We start from the raw sequence: 18,639 nt of genomic DNA on the forward strand, positions 1-18,639 counted from the left end.
CTTCTCTAGTAAAACTGAAAAAATCAGAGGAAACTGGCAGGGACTGGGGGCAGGAAATGTAGGATTTGTGGGTGGGTAAGATATGACTATACAGAGATAGGAAACAGAACAGCTTGAATAATGGCACAGAGTTAAGAAAAGGCAGAATAAGTCTTAGAAGGATAACTAGCCCAGTGTGGTAGAAGAAAAAAAGTGGTGGAAAACAAGACTGGCAAGATAGGCTGGGGTTTCATTGTATTGGACCTCTAAAACCTGGTGAAGGAATGTATTCTTTAGGAGGGGAAAAAAAACATAAATGATTGAAGGTTGATGGACAGAAAGCTGCAGAACTCTTCTTTCCTGTTCGGTCAGTGCTGCCACCGCAGCAGTTCAGGCCCTCACCAGCTCTGACCTAGACTGCTAAGGTCAGATATTACTCATTTTAATTCCCTCAAAAATTTGCCATCAGAGTGTTCTTTCTAAAATATGCTAGTCATCTGCCCAGAATTCTTAGTCCTTCCACTGTTCATAGGATAAAACCCAAACTCCGTAATATGGAGTGAAGACCCTCCATAACCCAGCACCAACCTATATTTTCTCTAGCTTTCTCTTCAACCCCTCTTAGCCCACTTGGATTGTCTATAACAAAAATATCATAGAGTGGGTGGCTTAAACAACAAACATTTATTTCTTAGTCCTGGAGACTGGGAAGTCCAAGGTCGAGGTGCTGGCATATTTGGTATTTGGTGACGGCCTGCTTTTTGGTTTACAGGTGTCCATCTCCTCAGTGTCCTCACCTGGTGGAAGCAGGGAGAGAGCTCTCTGGAGTCCTTTTTTTAAGGGCATTAGTCCCACTCATGAGTGTTCTATCCTCATGACCTAATCACCTTCCAAAATCCCCACTTCCAAATACTATCATATTGAAGATTAGGTTTCAACATATGAATTTGGGTTGGGGTAGGAGTCCACAAACACACAGTCTATAGTAACCTCCTCCTTTCTCAACCTGCCTCAGCTCCTCCAAATCATTCTTGTTTTCTCAAACATACTCTCTCGTTTCTGGTCACGCCATTTCATATTGTATTCTTTTCTCTTCCTGGCTCACTCCTATTCATCTTTTGAAACCGAGCTCAAATGTCATCTCTGCTGTGAAGCCATCCATGATTCACCTACACATAGCATTTGATAAAATCTAATACTTTGTCATGATAAGCACTTAACAAACTAGGAATAGCAGAGAACTTATTCAACCTGATGAAGGCTACCTATTTTTTTAAAAACCCATAGCTAACATCATACTTAATGATAAAAGACTAAAATTTTCTCCCTAAAATCAGAAACAAGACAAAGATTTCTATTTTTCCTGCTTCTATTCAACATTGTATTGGAGGTTCTAGCGTGAGCAATCAGGCAAGAAAAAGAAATAAAATGCACCTGGATTGGAAAGGATGAAGTAATAGTATATCTATTCAGAAATGACATGATCTTATATGTAAAAAAAAACCCTAAAGGATCCACATAAAAAAGACTATTAGAGCTAATCAACAAGTTTAGTGGGCTTCAGGATACAAGATCAACATTTAAAAATCAATTGTATTCCTATACACTAGCAATGAATAATTCACAAGTGAAATTAAGAAGAGAATTCCACTTACAATATCATGTACACTCAAAACCATAAATCCTTATTGAAAGATATTAAAGAAGACCTAAATAAATGGGAAAACATCTTGTATTAATTGATCAGAGACTTTATATGTTAAGACAGCAATATTCCTCAAACTAATCTACAGATTCAATAAAATCTCTATAAAAATCTCATCCTTTTTTTGCAGAAACTGATACTTAATCCTAAAATTCATATGGAAGTGCAAGAGACCCAGAATAGCTCCCTCCAAAAACCTTGAAGAAAAACGTTGAGGACTCAGACTTGATTTCAAAACTTACTGCAAAGCTACAGTGATCAACACAGTGTTTTACTAGCATAAAGACAGACCTATAGATCAATGGAATAGGACTGAGACTCCAGAAATAAACCCTTACATTTGTGGTTGATTGATTTTCTACAAGATGCTAAGATAATTCAATGGAGAAGGAATAATCTTTTCAACAAATAGTGTTGGGACAACTGGATATCAGCATGCAAAGAATGAAACTTGAATCCTACCTCACACTATCTACACAAATTAACACAGAATGGATCAAAGCTGAAATATAAGATCTAAAGCCATAAAACTTTTAGAAGAAAACATAGGTATAAACATTGGCCTTAGATCAGTCAATGGTTTATTAGATATGATACAAAAAGCACAAGTAACAAAAGAAAAAAAATAGAATCATCAAAACAAAATACCTTTGTGCTTCACAGGACACTATCAATAAAGTAAAAAGACACCCCACAGAATACAAGAAAATATTTGTAAATCATATGTCTGATAAGAATCTAGTATCCAGAATACATAAAGAACTCTTACAACACAACAATAAAAAGACAAGTAAACCAATTTTAAAAATAGGTACTTAAAAAAAAAAGATACACCAGTGATCAATAAACACATGAAAATATGTTCAACATCATTAGACATTAAGGAAATGCAAATCAAAACTATAATGAGATACCATTTCACATAATCAAGAAAGGCTATAATAAAACAAAGACAAACAGTAAGTGTTGGGAAGATATGGAGAAAATGGAACACTCATACAATTCTTCTGGGCATGTAAAATGGTGAAGCCACTTTGGAAAACATTTGATAGTTCCCAAAAAGTTAAACATAGAGTAACCATATAATTCAGCAATTCTACTCCTGGTATATGCTCAAGAGAATTGAAAATATATATCTATACAAATACTTGTATATGAATGTTCATCACAACATTATTCATAACAGCCAAAAGGTGGAAACAATCCAAATGTCTATCAGTGGATGAATGGATGAACAAAATGTGGTATATTTGTACAACAAAATATTATATAGCCATAAAGATGAACGAAGTAGTGATCCATTCTACAACACGGAATAACATTGAAAACACTATGATAAATGAAAGAAGAAGCCAGTCACAAAGAACCACGTCTTGTGAGGTTCCACTTATATGAAATGTCCAGCATAGGCGATCCACAGACAGAGAGAGTAGGTGAGTGGTGTCCAGTGCTGAGGGGATAGGGTGGTGACCGAGAGTGACTGCAAAAGGATACAGGGTTTCTTTTGGGGGTGATGTAAACATTCTAAACTTAAGTTGTGGTGATGAATGCACAATTCTAATTATAGTTTAAAACATTAAATTGCATACTTGGGTGAATCTTATGGTATGTGAATTATATCTCAATAAAAATGTTTCAAAGTGGTAACAAAATAATCTTCAGTATGAAAAAAGGAAGCAATAGCTGCTTAAATCAATGATCAGCAAAAAAAATTAACTTGTTTTTTAAATTAAAAAAAAAGCCCCCAGGCTTGGCTGGTGTGGCTCAGTGGATTGAGCACAGGACTACAAAGCAAAGGGTCTCCGGTTCAATTCCTAGTCAGGGCACATGTGCAGGCCAGGTCCCCAGTAGGGGACGCACAAGGAGCCACCACACATTGATGTTTCTCCCTTCCTTCCCCTCTCTCTAAAAATATATATATTTTTAGAAATATATGTGTGTATATATATTTTTTTTTTCTTTTTTTTAAGAAGCCCCTAGAGTTAGTTTAGGGGAGGTTAATTTTCTCTTCGTGCTTTCTCAATCCACAGTCTGCTTGATATTTTTCTGAGTCCACAGGGAGAATAAGGAGGTAGAATTATAATAAAATGCTACACCTGAACTCTCTTGTACTGATAGGGAAACTGAAGCTGGGAAAGAACTAAGTGGCTTGTCCCAAGTCCACAGTTAGCTGGAACAACTGGAACTGGACCTTGGGGCTTCTCACTTTTGACCCTGAACTATTGCTGCGAGAGGGGGCAGGAGTCCTAGGACGTAGCGGTAATGGGATCAGTTGTAGCGATCCTCTGTAAGTTCATGTCCACATCCAAATGGAGAGGTAAAGAGGCAAGAAAACAGTGGGATGAGGAACTTACCCTTTAGGGAGAAGGTATGATTCTCATTTCAAGGAGGTTCTAACAGAGTAGAGAGTGAATAGGAGGTTCACCTGCCTATACTTACACATGTGAATACTTGTTTGTAGTTGTTTACCTTGGCTTAGTCAGTGCCCCTCTCTGAAAGGGAGATTCTAATTTCTAAAAGATACCTTCTAGCTCTGATAACTAGGATTCTGAGTTCTGAAGTCCAGACAGCTGGCATTTGGGCAACTGTAAGGGCCCCAGAAGTCTTACCCTTAAGCTTCTTAAAACTCCTTCAGAATGTAGCTTAGGCCTGAACTCAGCCAGCCAGGAGGTCCAGTTGGAGTTTGCACAAGAAATAAACAAATCTGGAATAAATTTAAACAAGTCACTTCCCGAATATTCCAAAAGCCTCCTTCTGGGTGGCTTGGCTTACAAGCATGGCTTGTAATTCCCTGCCGTATAATTCAGTTTAACATTTTATGTCTTGATTATATGCCTCCTGCCAGGTGGTCTCATGTTTAGGTTGCTGTGAACTATTCTTCTTCCAATTCAGTCAAGTGTTGCCAAGGCCAATTTGATGCAAAGCATTGTGCTAACTGCTCTCAGGGATGGAGAAATGGATAAAATGAGATCTCTGCCCAGGAGCTCACAGTCTAGAGCATGCAAAACTACTCACTGTTTTCTACCTCCATGTCTTGTCCCACTGGAGGGGTTCAGAGACAATAACACTCTTGGGGGTGTCATCTAGGATAGCAATGCCTCCTTCTGGAATACTTCTTGAAGAACCTGCCCGAGGCTCTTCTTGAGAAGATGTCACTCTTTTCAGAAATATGTCCATGGTGTTTGGCTTGATTTATTTTTTTTATCATAAATTTGCTTGTAAGCAGATAATAAACCATGAACATTCCCCATTATAATGAAAATCTTTCAATGTTAGGGTCCATGTCTTCAAACGTTTTAAGGATCTTGTTGAGGCCTACAAAAACTTTTGCTAAACCCTTCACTATGAATTTTCTTGGTATGTCTCCTTCTTTTTCTTCTCCTGCAGTTTCCTTTTCTCTTGTCGCTTCTTCAGCAAGGCACTCCTGTTCCATTTCCATCATGAGGCCGCTCCTCAGGAACCACATCCGGGAGCACCTCAATGTCACCCTCACCCACAACCAGGCTAAGTTGTTCGCCACGTCAACCACAGCCTTGTTGACTTTTGCAACCTCCTCATTCTCGGAAAATCCTTTGAAGTCATGGATGAAGTTCTTGAGGGTTTTCTTCCAGATCCCATTCATACAATCCTTGGTGATATCACCCCAAGCCCAAGCAAGGTTCTTGACACAGCCACAGATGTTGTAATCCTTCCGGAACGGCATCAGTGTCCTCTCATTGTCTTCCTCAACTGCATCAAGAGCCTGGAAAAGGTCCTCCTCTGGGAGGAGGCCTGCAAAGCTGATATGACTCCTTGGTCCAGTGGTTGGATCGAGGAGAAGGTATTTGGAAGGAGACACACCACTTTAACATTGGGATGAAGATGACCAATGAAGGAGGATGTCTGGGAGCATTATCAACAATACACAAAAACTTGAAAGGTGTGTCATTCTCCAAACAGTACTTCTCCATTTCTCCAGCTTAACAATTCAAAAGACACCTTGGGAGAAAAGACACCATGGGTGGCCCATGACTTCTTATTGCTCCTGTAGTACACTGACAGCCTGTGCTTGCTGACCTGCTTGCAGGCCCTGGGCTTCTCAGTGGGCTAGATCACAGAAGGTTTCAATTCATAGCCTGAAACATTGTCCCCAAGCAAGACTGTTACCCGGTCCTTAAAGGCCTTGAAACCTGGCGTTGACTTGGCCTCCTTATACACAGAAGTCCTCTCAGGCATCTGTTTCCAGAATAGGGAGGTTTCATCCAAATTGAACACTGGCAAGCAATTTTCCTCCACAGCCAGCTTATCTCGAGTTTCCAAAAATTCTTTGGCTGCCTTCATAACAGCACTCACAGACTCCCTTCTCGTTATATAATGAATAACGACTCTTGAATCATTTAAACCACCCAGAGCTAGCGGTAAATTCATCAGCATCTGGTCAGGCCTTTTTTCCCTGCATCGCAAACTTTTGGCTTTGGCTATGATCTTCACGGTGCCGAGAGGGACACGTTTCTCGTCTGATCTTCAGTCCAGCTCTTTAGAAGTTCCTCCATGTCTGACACAGGCCCTTCTCAAATTCTTGTTAGTCTCGTTGCCTTCAGTGAAGCAGACCCATTAACAGCTTCCATCACTTTGGTCTCGTTCTCCAAGATCCGTGGCTGTAGTGGAATAGGACATGCCTGACTGGTGAGCAACACCCATCACTGATTTTCCACTTTCATGATCCTCAGTAACTTGGAGTGTGGTTTCTAGGTTAATCACTCGATGTGGCCTCTTACTGGCAACAGTAGCAGTGGATTCTGTATGCTTGCGGCCACGATGAACAAAACGACACGAGGCTACATCAAGCACGAGATGGGATGCAATGGAGAGATGCGGTAAACACAGATACACGACAGATACACGACAAGGCTACTGCCTGCACAGCGCAGCACTCCGTTTTATAGCAAACCACTCTCTTATAAGTAGAAAGAGTACCCTCTAAAATAATAAAACGTGTAGTATAGTAAACATGTAAACCAGTATCATAGCTGTTTGTTATCATTATCAAGCACTATGTCCTGGACGTAATTGTATGTGCTATACTTTTATAAGACTGGAGGTGCAGTAGGTTTGTTTATACCAGCATCACCACGAATACATGAGTAATGCTTTTCCTCACCGTGTTATGGTGGCTGTGAAGTCACTAGGCATTAGACATTTTTCAGCTCCATTGTAATCTTCTGGGATCACCATTGTATATACGGTTTGTCACTGACTGAAACACCATTATGCAGTATATGACTGTACTTCAATTTTTATTCTGAGTAAGATGGGAAGCCATTTGAGGCTTTTGAGAAGAGGAGCGCCATGATCTGACTTGTTTGAAGAGTGTCATTACGTCTACAATGGGGGAAATAGAACTTAAGGGGTAAAGACAAATTCAGGGAGCCCCAAGGACATGTACACTGCGTCTAGAAGGTTATTATAACAATACGGGTGAAAAATGATGGTGGTGTGAACAAAGGTGTTAGCATGGATGGTGTCCAAAGTACCTGGACATTGGACATATTATGAAAACAGAGCTGATAGAATTTGCAGATTGGATGTGGGTATAAGAGAAACAGAAGAATGAAAAAATGACTTTAAGAAATGCAAATTAAAGTCAAAATATGATGCTACTACTTAGCCACCAGAATAGTTAAACAGAGAAATGCAAGTCTAGGAAGGGAAGGAGGGAGGGGGAAGGAAAAGACAATACTGGAGAGGATATAAAACAACTAGAACTTTAATACACGGCTGTTTGTAATGCAAACTGGTACAACCACTTTGGAAAGCTGGTAGTCCCACTGAAGCTGAATATACCTCCTAGGTGTATATCTAATGGAAATGCTTACATAAGTTCAATGACAAACATATATATGATTGGTCATAGCAGTGGTCTCCGGAATAGCCCAAACTGGAAACTACCCAAACATTCATGAAGAATAGAATGATGGAACGAATTACACCATATTTACATAATAGAATCTACAGCCATGAGAATGGGCAAATTATTATATGCCTTAGTATGAATTAATCTCACAAATATAATGTTGAGCAAAAGAAGCCAGGCAAAAATGATATGCCCTGGCTTGTGTGGCTCAGGGGACTGAGCGCCTGCCTGCAAACCAAAAGGTCGCTGATTTGATTCCCAGTCAGTGCACATGCCTGGGTTGTGGGCCAGGTCCCCAGTTGGGGGCGTGTGAGAGGCAAGTGATTGATGTATCTCTTGCACATTGATATTTCTCTTCCTCTCTTTCTCCCTCCCTTCCCCTCTCTATGAACATAAATTTTAAAAAAATTTAAATTATATACTATATTCTTCCATCTATATAAATGTCAAAGACACAGCACTAACGTATGGTTACAAGAAGTCAGGATATTGGTTACCCTCAGGGAGCTGTGATTAGAAGAGGACATAAAGATTTCTGGGGCAATGGTCTGTTTCTTTATCTGGACGCTAACTATGTAAATGTCCTCACTTTGTGAACATGCACCGAATCGTACACTTATAAATTGTACACCTTTCCATATCAGCATTAGGTTTCCATAAATTTTACATTCAAGAGGAATGACTAAGGTTTTTGGTCTGGGTAACTGGAAGTTAAGTTCTAATTTTTAAAAATATTTTATTTATTTATTTATTGTAGACAGGGGAGAAGGGAGAGAGAGAGGGAGAGAAACATCAATGTGTCGTTCCTTTTACACACCCCCTACTGGGGACCAGGCCTGCAATGCAGGTTCCCCGGGCCTGCAATGCCCCGATTGGGAATCGAACCAGTGACCCTCTGGTTAGCAGGCCAGTGCTCAATCCACTGAGCCACAGCAGCCAAGGCTAAGTTCTCATTTTTTGAAAGGGGGATGCTATATGAGCAGTAAGTTTGGTGGGAAATACACCAGTTTTGTACGCATTCAATTTGATATTTAACAAAACACTTATTAGTATTATATTGATACTTATTTGTATTTCCATTCAAGTGGAAATGCTGATAGGCAGTTGGGACAGGTATAAAGTTTCGGAAGAAGTCCAGGCTGCAGACCGAACTTTGGGAGCTTAGCATATAGGTAATATGTAAATCCACGAAGCTAGATGGGATCACCTAATACCTAGTGCAGATACAGAAAATATTTGAGGTCTAAACCTTGGGATGCTCCAACATCGAAAGACTAGAGATTAAAGATAAACCAGCAAAGGAAACTGAGTGGTGGACAGTGAGGTATAAAGGAAACTAAGACGGAGTGGCATCTCAGAAGCCCAGTGAGAAAAGAAGTTCCCAAGGGAAGTGAGCAACTATAACAGATGCTACTGGTAGGCGGAGTAAGGACAGGATTGAGAATTGATTCTTGATGGACATCATTGGTGACTTTAGTAAGAGCACTCTGGGTGGTGTGGTGGGGACAAAACCTCATTGGAGAGGGGTTAACAAAGAAAATGAGGAAACTGATTTGAGACAATGAGTATAAGAACTCTTTTGAGGAGCTTGGCTTGTTTTATAGGAGAGCAGAAAAGTAGGGTATAAAATACAGTGTTAATTAAGGGTATTGAGAAAAATATGTGAGCCCTGGCTGGTGTGGCTCAGTTGGTTGGTGTGTCATCCCCAAAATGGAAAGGCTGAGGGTTCAATTCCCAGTTAGGGCACATGCCTGGGTTGTAGGCTTGGTCCCAGGTCAGATCACATACGAGAGGCAACTGATCAATCAATGTTTCTCGCTCTCGTTGATATTTGTCTCCCTCTCTTTCTCCCTCCCTTTCCTGCTCTCTAAAATCAATAAGCATGTCCTCCAGTGAGGATAACAAGTGTGTAATTAAGTATTGAAAGGAGTTATAGGGTTGAGAGGAATGTTTTTCTTTTAAGAAGGTAGACAATACAGCATGTTTGTACACTCACAGGATAATCAATAGGAAGGGGAAGTGTCAGCATTATGCTGACACCAAAATGCAAAAGAGAGACATTACAAGGAAACTATAGATGCATATTCCACATGAACAGGGACCCAGAGATCTTCAACAAACTATTTGTGCATGCAATCCAGAAACATAGAAAATGGATAATCTGTCACTACCAAGTGGGGTTTATTCCAGGTAATTAAATAATGGTACAACATTAAAAAAAATCAATGAATGTAATTCACTCTATTGACAAACAAAAAGAGAAATAAAAATACGTCTTGGGACCGTGAAGGGAAAGTCAAGAGAACAGAAGATAAGGTCATTCAGGGCACTGACATTATCGAGCTGCTTAATTAATCACAACTGAAACCACTCTTGCTGCAGAACATTTCATCGCATGAGCCAAAGAGATAACACTGGAGCTGAGGTTCAAAGGCGCTGCGGGAGTGAGCTGTGTGGATAACTGGTGGAAGAGGCTGCCAGGCAGAGGGGCCAGCCAGGGCAAAGCCCTGAGACTCCAGTTGACCCTGCTTGGAGAGCTGGCAACCCTCAGAGCTGGAATGAAAAGTTTCCGAGTCAAAGATTTCATGAGGTTAGAGGAACGAATTCACTCACTGGGATGGATCTGAGCACCAACTTTTCGTTTACTTGAAAGTTGTGTCAGCCCTGGCTGGTGTAGCTCAGTGGATTGAGCGCGGGCTGGGAACCAAGTGTCCCAGGTTCGATTCCCAGCCAGGGTACATTCCTGGGTTGCAGGCCAGAACCCCCAGCAACCGCACAGTGATGTTTCTCTCCCTCTCTCTCTCTCTCTCTCCCTCCCTTCCCTCTCTAAAAAAATAAATAAATAAAATCTTAAAAAAAAAAAAAAAAAAGAAAGAAAGTTGTGTCACACATGGTCCACAGGACCAGTAGCTGGTGATTTTGTTCCTGGACTCGTAGGATTTGAAACCATGGAAACAACGCGCTGGCTGTCTTCTGTCAGCACTTGACCTACGGGAGATAAATGGATAAATTGCAATAAGGCATCTGTTTTAAACATTAGCTTTTACTTTATACATATCCATGTGGCACATCTTAAATGTTTTTTTATCTTGATATTTTGTTAATATCAACTGAGTAACAACATAACATTGAAAGACTATGTACACTCAAATATTAGAAATGTATTTGTTAGTCTATATTTTTACATTTATTTTCCCCATCTAATTATAAAAAAAAATACTAAAGAAAATATGGAAAATGAAAAAAGTAGAAAGGAAGGGGGAAAACCAAATTTCATCAATAAATATTACTATTTAGAGATATTCCTTTTTAGAATTTTTCTGTAGTTATTAAAGTAATTGGAATCATAGTGTATATGCTGCTTCATTTATGTATCATTGTGATAATGTTAGTGTTATTACAAATTTTTTATCAATTATTTTAATGGCTGCAAAATATATCACCATGTAGCTGTGTCATAGCTACTTAACCACTCTTCTGTTGTTAGAATCTGTATTTGTTTTTACTTTCTCACCATCGCAAATATGTATGGTGGTACCTAACAGTTTTTATCTACTGGTTAAAAAAACAAAGAAGGAAAAACACATGATAATCTCAATTGATGAAGAAAACTCATTAACAGCCCTGGCTGGTCTGCCTCAGTGGATTGAGTGCCGGCTTGCAAATCAAAGGGTTGCCAGTTCGATTCCCAGTCAGGGCACATGCCTGGGTTCTGGGCAAGATCCCCAGCAGGGGGTGGTAAGAGGCAACCACACACTGGTGTTTCTCTCCTTTTCTTTCTCTGTCTCTTTTCTCTAAAAATAAATAAATAAAATCTTTTAAAAATAAAAATAAAAATAACTTTCAAAAAAGAAAAAGAAAACACATTAACAGAATTCAACATCCATTCACGTTGAAGTCTCTCAACAAAATAGTAATGGAAGGCAATCTCCTCCCCCTCCAAAGGCGATCTGCGGAAAGGGTATTATAGTTTACGGTGGAAGGCTGCATGTTTTCTCCTTAAGATGGGAAACACGGCAAGGATGTTCGCTCTTGCCACTGCAATATCATCCAGCAAGTTCTAACTAATGCAACAAGGCACGGGGGTCAGGAGAGACACGTGGAATGGAAAGGAAGAAGGAAAATGCTCTGTTAGTAGCCAACGTGATCGTCTATTTAGAAAATTCTATTAAATCTACCAAAAAAAAACCCTCCTTGAATTAATTAGCAATGAGTCTGGCAAAGTTATAGAATACAAAGACATAATAAATAAATAAATTGTATTTCTGTATACTGGCAATGAGCAATTGAAAAACAAAATTAAATAAACAATATCATTTACATTGCACCAAAATAATAAGGTACTTAGGGATAAATATAACAAAATATACGACAGATATTTATGTTGAAAACTACAAAGCTCCAATGAAGGGAATCAGAGATAATCTAAAAAAACGGAATGATAAAACATGCTCACTGATGGGAAGGCTCAATCTGTTAAGATGTCAGTTCTCCCCAAACTGACATAAAGATTCAACACAAGCCCAGTAAAAATCCCATCAGGATTTTTTGGTAGATACCAGTAAGTTGACCCTAAAATTTATTCAGAAAGGCAAAGGAACTAGAAAGCCAAAACAACTTCGAAAAAATAGAACACCGTTGGAGAAGCCACACTATCTGATTTCAAGAGTTCCTCGACCACTACACTAATAAAGACAGTGTAGTATTGGCAGAAGGAAAGATGCACAGATCAATAAAACAGAGCAGAGAGTCCAGAAATAGACTGACACAAATACAGTCAATTGATTTTTTTTACAAAAGGATAATGGGGAAAGGTTGTCTTGTCAACAAATGATGCTGGAGTAATTGGACATTCATGTGCAAAAATGTTAACCTTGACCTGTACCTTAAATTTTTTAATTTTAAAACTTTAGTTGGAATAGATCACAGACCTAAATGTAAATCTATGAAATGTTGAGAAGAAAGCAAAGGAGAATGATCTTGGTCCCCTTGGGTTAGACAGAGCCCTTTAAATGCAGCGTTAAAGCAGCATTCATAAAGAGAAAAACTGATCAGTGGGACTGCAGGAATAGAGGGCACAGCAGTGTCGCTGGGCTTAAGGGGAGAGGGGTTTTGACTACAGAGGGGTCACATGGAAATTTTATATTTTGTTTGTGATGGCTACCTGACTGTGCATTTGTCAAAACTCACAGAACTATATACCAAAAAAGTGAATTTTACTGAAGTAAGCCACAATTAAGTTATATATACATATATACAACATGTATGTATAAATTTTTGAAAAGTTTTCTTCCTCGTATTACTATCAGGTCACATCTCTGGATTCTGTATTTGTACCACTGATTTTTTTGAGCCCACGATTAGGACTGCTTTAATCCCTGTTCACGTTCCATTTCCTCTCATTCCAGAACCTAAAACGTCATCATTTGGAATGTATGCGTTTTGAGTAGGTTATTCTTCCTGTCTCAAGAAGGTCCAGCTCCTATTATTAGGAGTGGTAAAATAACACGCCATCTGCCATTAGCACTTTAGCGGGGATCCGGTTATTGGGTTAACTAGCTGCCATTGCGGATGGCAGTGGCAGGCCTCTGAGGTCGGGGACACGGGACAGCTGTGCTTTGATGGGAGGAAAGGGAAAAGCCTGCAGCACAGCGCAGCAGCAGGGCACCAGAGGCTAGAGGTGGAGGTGGAAGGGCGGCGATCAGAGAGCAGAGATGGGAGCGCGCCAAGAACACGCTGCGCTAACTTCACAGCTTTGCCTCCGGCTGGCTCTGGACTTAAGCCAGTCTCTTCCTTGAACTTCCATTTCCTCTCTTCTGAATCAGTCCAGTCTTTACTCACATCTGTTCCATGGTGTTACCAAGATCCTCTTCCTCTGTCCCCATGTATTCAGCAGATATTCATCATAACTGACTCTAATAACACTCTCCTCTGTTCGTACAACGTGAAAACCCTTGTAAGTCTGCTTATCTCTTTCGATCCAAGGGAAGGAGAATTAGCCCTAATTTCCAGCGATGGAAGTAGAGGTTCAGAAAGGTTAAGTGATTTACCCAAGGTCACCCTTTTAATTGAGGCCTGGACTCTTTCCACTATTTATACTCTGCTGCCCCCTACTGTGCATTTAGCATTAGGCAACGCATAGTTGCTACCATCTAAGAGTGCTTACGTTGTTAATCTAACGAATAATTATTGAGATCCTACTATGTGCCAGAAACAAAGACAGACATGGTCCTTGTGCACATGGAGCTTATGATGGAGAGGGGGAGGCTGAATTGTACCAATAATTACAGAATTACAGTTTGGATAAGTACTATGCAGTATAAGGCGCTATATAAGGGTATTGATTAAGGACTATGTATCCTAGTCTGGAAGATTAGGGAAATATTTCATGAAGTGGTATTCGTAGGAATGGATTACTTATTGGCTATGGAGGAGATTCAGGAGCTCTCAGGTTCGAACTGGGCAGACGGAGTACTGTTACTAAATTGGGAAAGCCTAGAGGAGGATGAGATTCTGAATAGAAAGAGTATGCGCTTGGCTTTGCCTTTTGCAGTTTGGAAATCCTGTGAGACGTGTAGGTATGGGTGTGGAGTGAGCGATTGGACTTAGGAGTTCAGGAGCAAGGTCTAGGCTAGAGACAGACGTTTGGGAGTTGATGGCATGCCGATGGTGTTTGAAACTGTGGTCATGGGTGAAATCTCTAAGTAAGAAAAGATCAGAAAGAGAAGAGGGCTTACAACTGTCCAGAGAAACTCCTGAGTGTAAAAGGTCAATTAGAAGAGAAAGAACAGAAAAGGGAACCTGGAAAGAGGGGCTTTGAGGCAGGCAGGAAAGTCAGGAGAGTGTGATAGTATCAAAGCCGAGGGGAGAGTGTGTTTCAAGAGGGGACTGGGGAACCGAGGTAGAAGTTCTGCGTAGACATCACGTAGAAGCTGGGTGCCTGGCTAGCCTGTGAAACAGAGGCCTAGAGGTTGAGAGGACCAGGCCAGATCCTCCCCAGGGAGGGTTTTCCCTCCTCGAAAACCCTCCAGAATATGTTGTCCCGGAGCAGTAGTTTTTGTGCTTTTTCTCACATGCCACCAAAAATAATTTTGATAAATGATGCCACTCCATCATTAAAGGGTAGTTCCCTGAAACTGACAGTTTTAATTGCTCCTCTGTCACTTCCAGGATTTTTTATTGCCCCAGGTAATGTGCCATAGTGAGGTCCAGGGATATCTCTCTCTCTCTCTCTCTCTCTCTCTCAAAGATTTTGTTTATTTATTTTTAGAGAGAGGGAGAAGGAGGAAGAAAGGGAAAGAAACATCAATTGGTTCCTCTTGCTCACCCACCCCCCCAACTGGGGACCTGACCTGCAACCTAGGCATGTGCCCTGGGCTGGGAATCAGCAAACTTTTGGCTCAAAGGCCAGTGCTCAATCCACTGAACCACGCCAGCTGGCGGGGGGGGGGGGGGGCGGGATATGCCTTTCTTACGAAGACTAGCAGGACTACAATTATGAAGTCAAAGCCAGCTTGGAGCCTTAACCCCAGGACCTTTCTCAGGTAGAATACACACGGAAGCTGAGGATCACGAAATTAATTCCTTTAAAAATATCAGTTCACAAGTACCCTTTAGAAAGTCTTCTTGTATCATAGGGATATTGCATACCCCTATTTGAAAACTAGTGTTGCAAAGGATTATGGGCAATCTGAAACTATTGCCAGGTTCCTGGAACCTGAAACTGACTGATGGGACCAGCTGGCCCTGATGGAATCAGATCCCTAATTTAACTATTTGACAGGTATAGGGAGTTTCAGAGATAGGTGTGGGTGGTTTGGGGGATCCTCCACAGGCTTGGCAGTTTAGGCATCTTCCACCAGTCCTGGGGACCATCTGAAACTCCATCACGGCTCTTAGACACAAGAGCCAACCATCAGGGCCTGCTGGCTTCAGTGACATTAGCGTCCAATCCAGCTTAGCAACATGAAGGCCAGAAGCACTGTGGCTGATTACTTAGAGCACCCCTCCAGACTACCCATTCCAACTCATTCTCTCAACTCCCACGCGCTTAGTTAGTGTGTGAGGTGTTAGGGTTACCACCCCTCCCCCCAGAAAAAAAGCATAAACCATAGGTCAAACCCTTGAGATAAAGAGGGAGCTAAATTAAGTTCTTGTCATAACAGTAATATAGACCCACATTGTCCTTGCTTCTCTGTTTAGATGTGGCAGTTTTCCCAGCTGCAGAATAACTAGGTTGATGATGATCTTTTGTCATTATGAAGAAAGCTGCAATGAATAATTTTGTATGTTTGTACATATGCAAAGGTTATCAACCTAGGATAAATTCTCAAAATCAGAGTAGCTGGGTCAAAGGTGTGCTCATTTTCAAGGTGGAGAGGTATTGCTAATTTGTGCTCCAAGGAAGCATCCCAGTTTACGCCCCTTCCAACAGTACTTTCCTCGAGCCCTCTTTGACACTGTAATAGCCAAAGTTTTTTTTTATATTTGCAGTCTTGTCAGAAAACAATAGCTCATTGTTTTAATTTGCCTTTCTCTAAATACAAATGAAGTTGGTCTCTTAAAATATATATATAAATCCGTTCATGTTTCTGTCTACCTGAAGCCCATGTGTCCTTGACCACTTTTGAACTGGGTGATACGCCCTTCTCTTGCTGGTTTTTAAGAGCTGTCTTATGTTAAAAAAAAACAAATAATAAATATTTTACCCAGTTGATTGTAAAATTTACTTTATCTCCGGAGGCCTGAATTTTTGGAACCACCCACCTAAAGTGAATAGCTTTTCCTTATATTTCAGTATATGCCCTCTTTTTAGGGAATGGCCTTTAGAGACTGTTACACTAACTTTTTAAAAAATTTCAACTTATATTTATTTATTTATTTATTTAATAGAAAATATATCCATATGGTTTTTAAAAAGGTCAAAGGACACTAAGATGTGTACAGTAAAAAACCCCCTCTCACCCTGCCCTCACACCACGTAACCACACAGTCACCCTCCGGTAAGGCATTTGCTGCTACCCTTCCATACGTCACCTTTTTACCAGCAAACAAGAAAGTTCATTCTCACTCTCTCCCTCTCTCTCTCCTTTTCTCTCATAATAGCACTGCATAAATAGTACCGCACTATACCCAGGATTCTGCTTCTTGCTTTTTTTTTTCATTTAACATTATATTTTGGAAATAATTTTCTAACAGTTCATAAAGTACTTCCTCATTATTTGTAATGGCCTCAATATTGATCCATTGTATAAACCTCATTTTGAATATGCTCTTAAGGGAAAAATCTAAGTGGAAAATACCCCCAGATCGTTTGAAGCTGGATCTTGAGGCTGAGGCAGGGGATTGAACTGGGACTTCTTTACATCCTTAACAACTGGACCCTTTCCTCCCTCCATGCTTTATCCCCCATTTTTGGCCAATTGAAACTTCACACAATCTCCCATTGCTTATAACTTTGAAGCATGTGTGGTGTATATTGCACATAAAACAATTGCCCATTGACACAGGCTCATCTCAAATACCACTTCCTTTTTTTGTGAAGCCTTCCTTGACTTCCCGATTTCCCCGCCAGAGTGACCGCACTCCCTCACACTCCTGTGGCACATTGTAATGTGTTCAGGTTATTTGTCACATTGAACACCTGCTCACGTGTCATCTTTTTTTTTTTTAACCTGAAAACTGTCTCACTTGCCACAGCACCTTCAAGAGTGGCTGCTTAGTACTGTTTATGGGATTTTTAAGGTAATCAGTGAACAAAGGTGCAAGGAGTTAAGCACACACACTTTATGTCAGGCACTTGGATTTTACTCCTGGTTTTGCTATCTTCTAGGTGTATCATTGGATAAATCACCTCCACTCTCAACTTTTCCTTAGAATCCACTTCCTAGGATAGTTGTGAGGATTAAGCAAGATAACACTGAAAAATTGCTCCGCAGATACCAAGCCCTCATTAAATGCTGGCTGCTGCAATAAGGATTCAGAAGAAAGAGAGAAGTCAGAGAGACTTCTACATCTCTCAACTATATTTCCTTTCAGATTCCAAATAAGAACTTCCTTCTTCCTTATTCTTGTTTTAGGTTGTTTGGGGATTTTGTTTTATTATTAGGTTTTGTCTTTATCTTGGGGATAAATTTGGCCGGCTGCAGGCCTAGGGCCCCCCAGCAAGCTGCACAAGCTGCCCAGAGCTATAGATTTTTGTGATTACCAATTCTTCCCTTCCTTTATAAGAAGTATCTCTGCCCTGTGATTGAGCTTGTAAGTTAGTTTCTTCCTATCAAATGTTAAAGGAAAAACATTCAATGGCACTTGTTAAAGCACAGTGAGGAAGACTTGACTCACAGCAGCAGGGCTACCGCCATAGGCACAGGGTCCACCACACTGGGATTTTGCAGCGGGCAAGAGCAATTAGTCTCAACTATGAATCCACCATGGTCCACGTGGGAGTGTATAGTCAGGAAGCAGGTCAACAGTCAGTGGGTGGAAAATTACTAAGAAGAATCATCAGGGGTCCAGGATCTTGGCTGAACGAACCTGATAGGATTCTTGTTGAAGGCCAGGATGATCAGACATCACTTAGGGATCAGTGGAGGATGAGGAACGCAATCAGATATCGAGAGTGGGTGTTTCTAATTAACCTGCCTTTGCAGGGTTTGAAACTAGATTTACAAGGAAGTGCACACAGAGGGGCCTAGCAGATTCAAGAGCCTGACTAAGGTTGGGTCAAGCAAAGAATCTTGGCACCTCAGATATCTGCGGTGAAGAAGCCCGTGTCACCTGGGGGGAGGGGAACCTGGGGGGAGGGGGAGAAGGATGTTCCACAGCATAAAGAGCACAGTGTCTCAGAACTTCAGAGCTTTTTAGTTCCATTCTCAACTTTTCTTGCCTCATTGCAACAGCCTCTTAACCCATCTCCCGAGAATGTCAAGGACTGTTGTGAGGAAAGCAGCTAGCACGGGGCTGAACGAACCAACCAATAAATGCAAGTCCCCCTCTAACCCCCTCCACGCTGGCACCAGATTTACAGGCCCAGAAGTCCTCTTCTTCCCTCTGAGTGTGGATG

Source organism: Phyllostomus discolor, chromosome 9 (genome assembly GCF_004126475.2).
Source record: "Phyllostomus discolor isolate MPI-MPIP mPhyDis1 chromosome 9, mPhyDis1.pri.v3, whole genome shotgun sequence".
NCBI lineage: Eukaryota > Metazoa > Chordata > Mammalia > Chiroptera > Phyllostomidae > Phyllostomus > Phyllostomus discolor.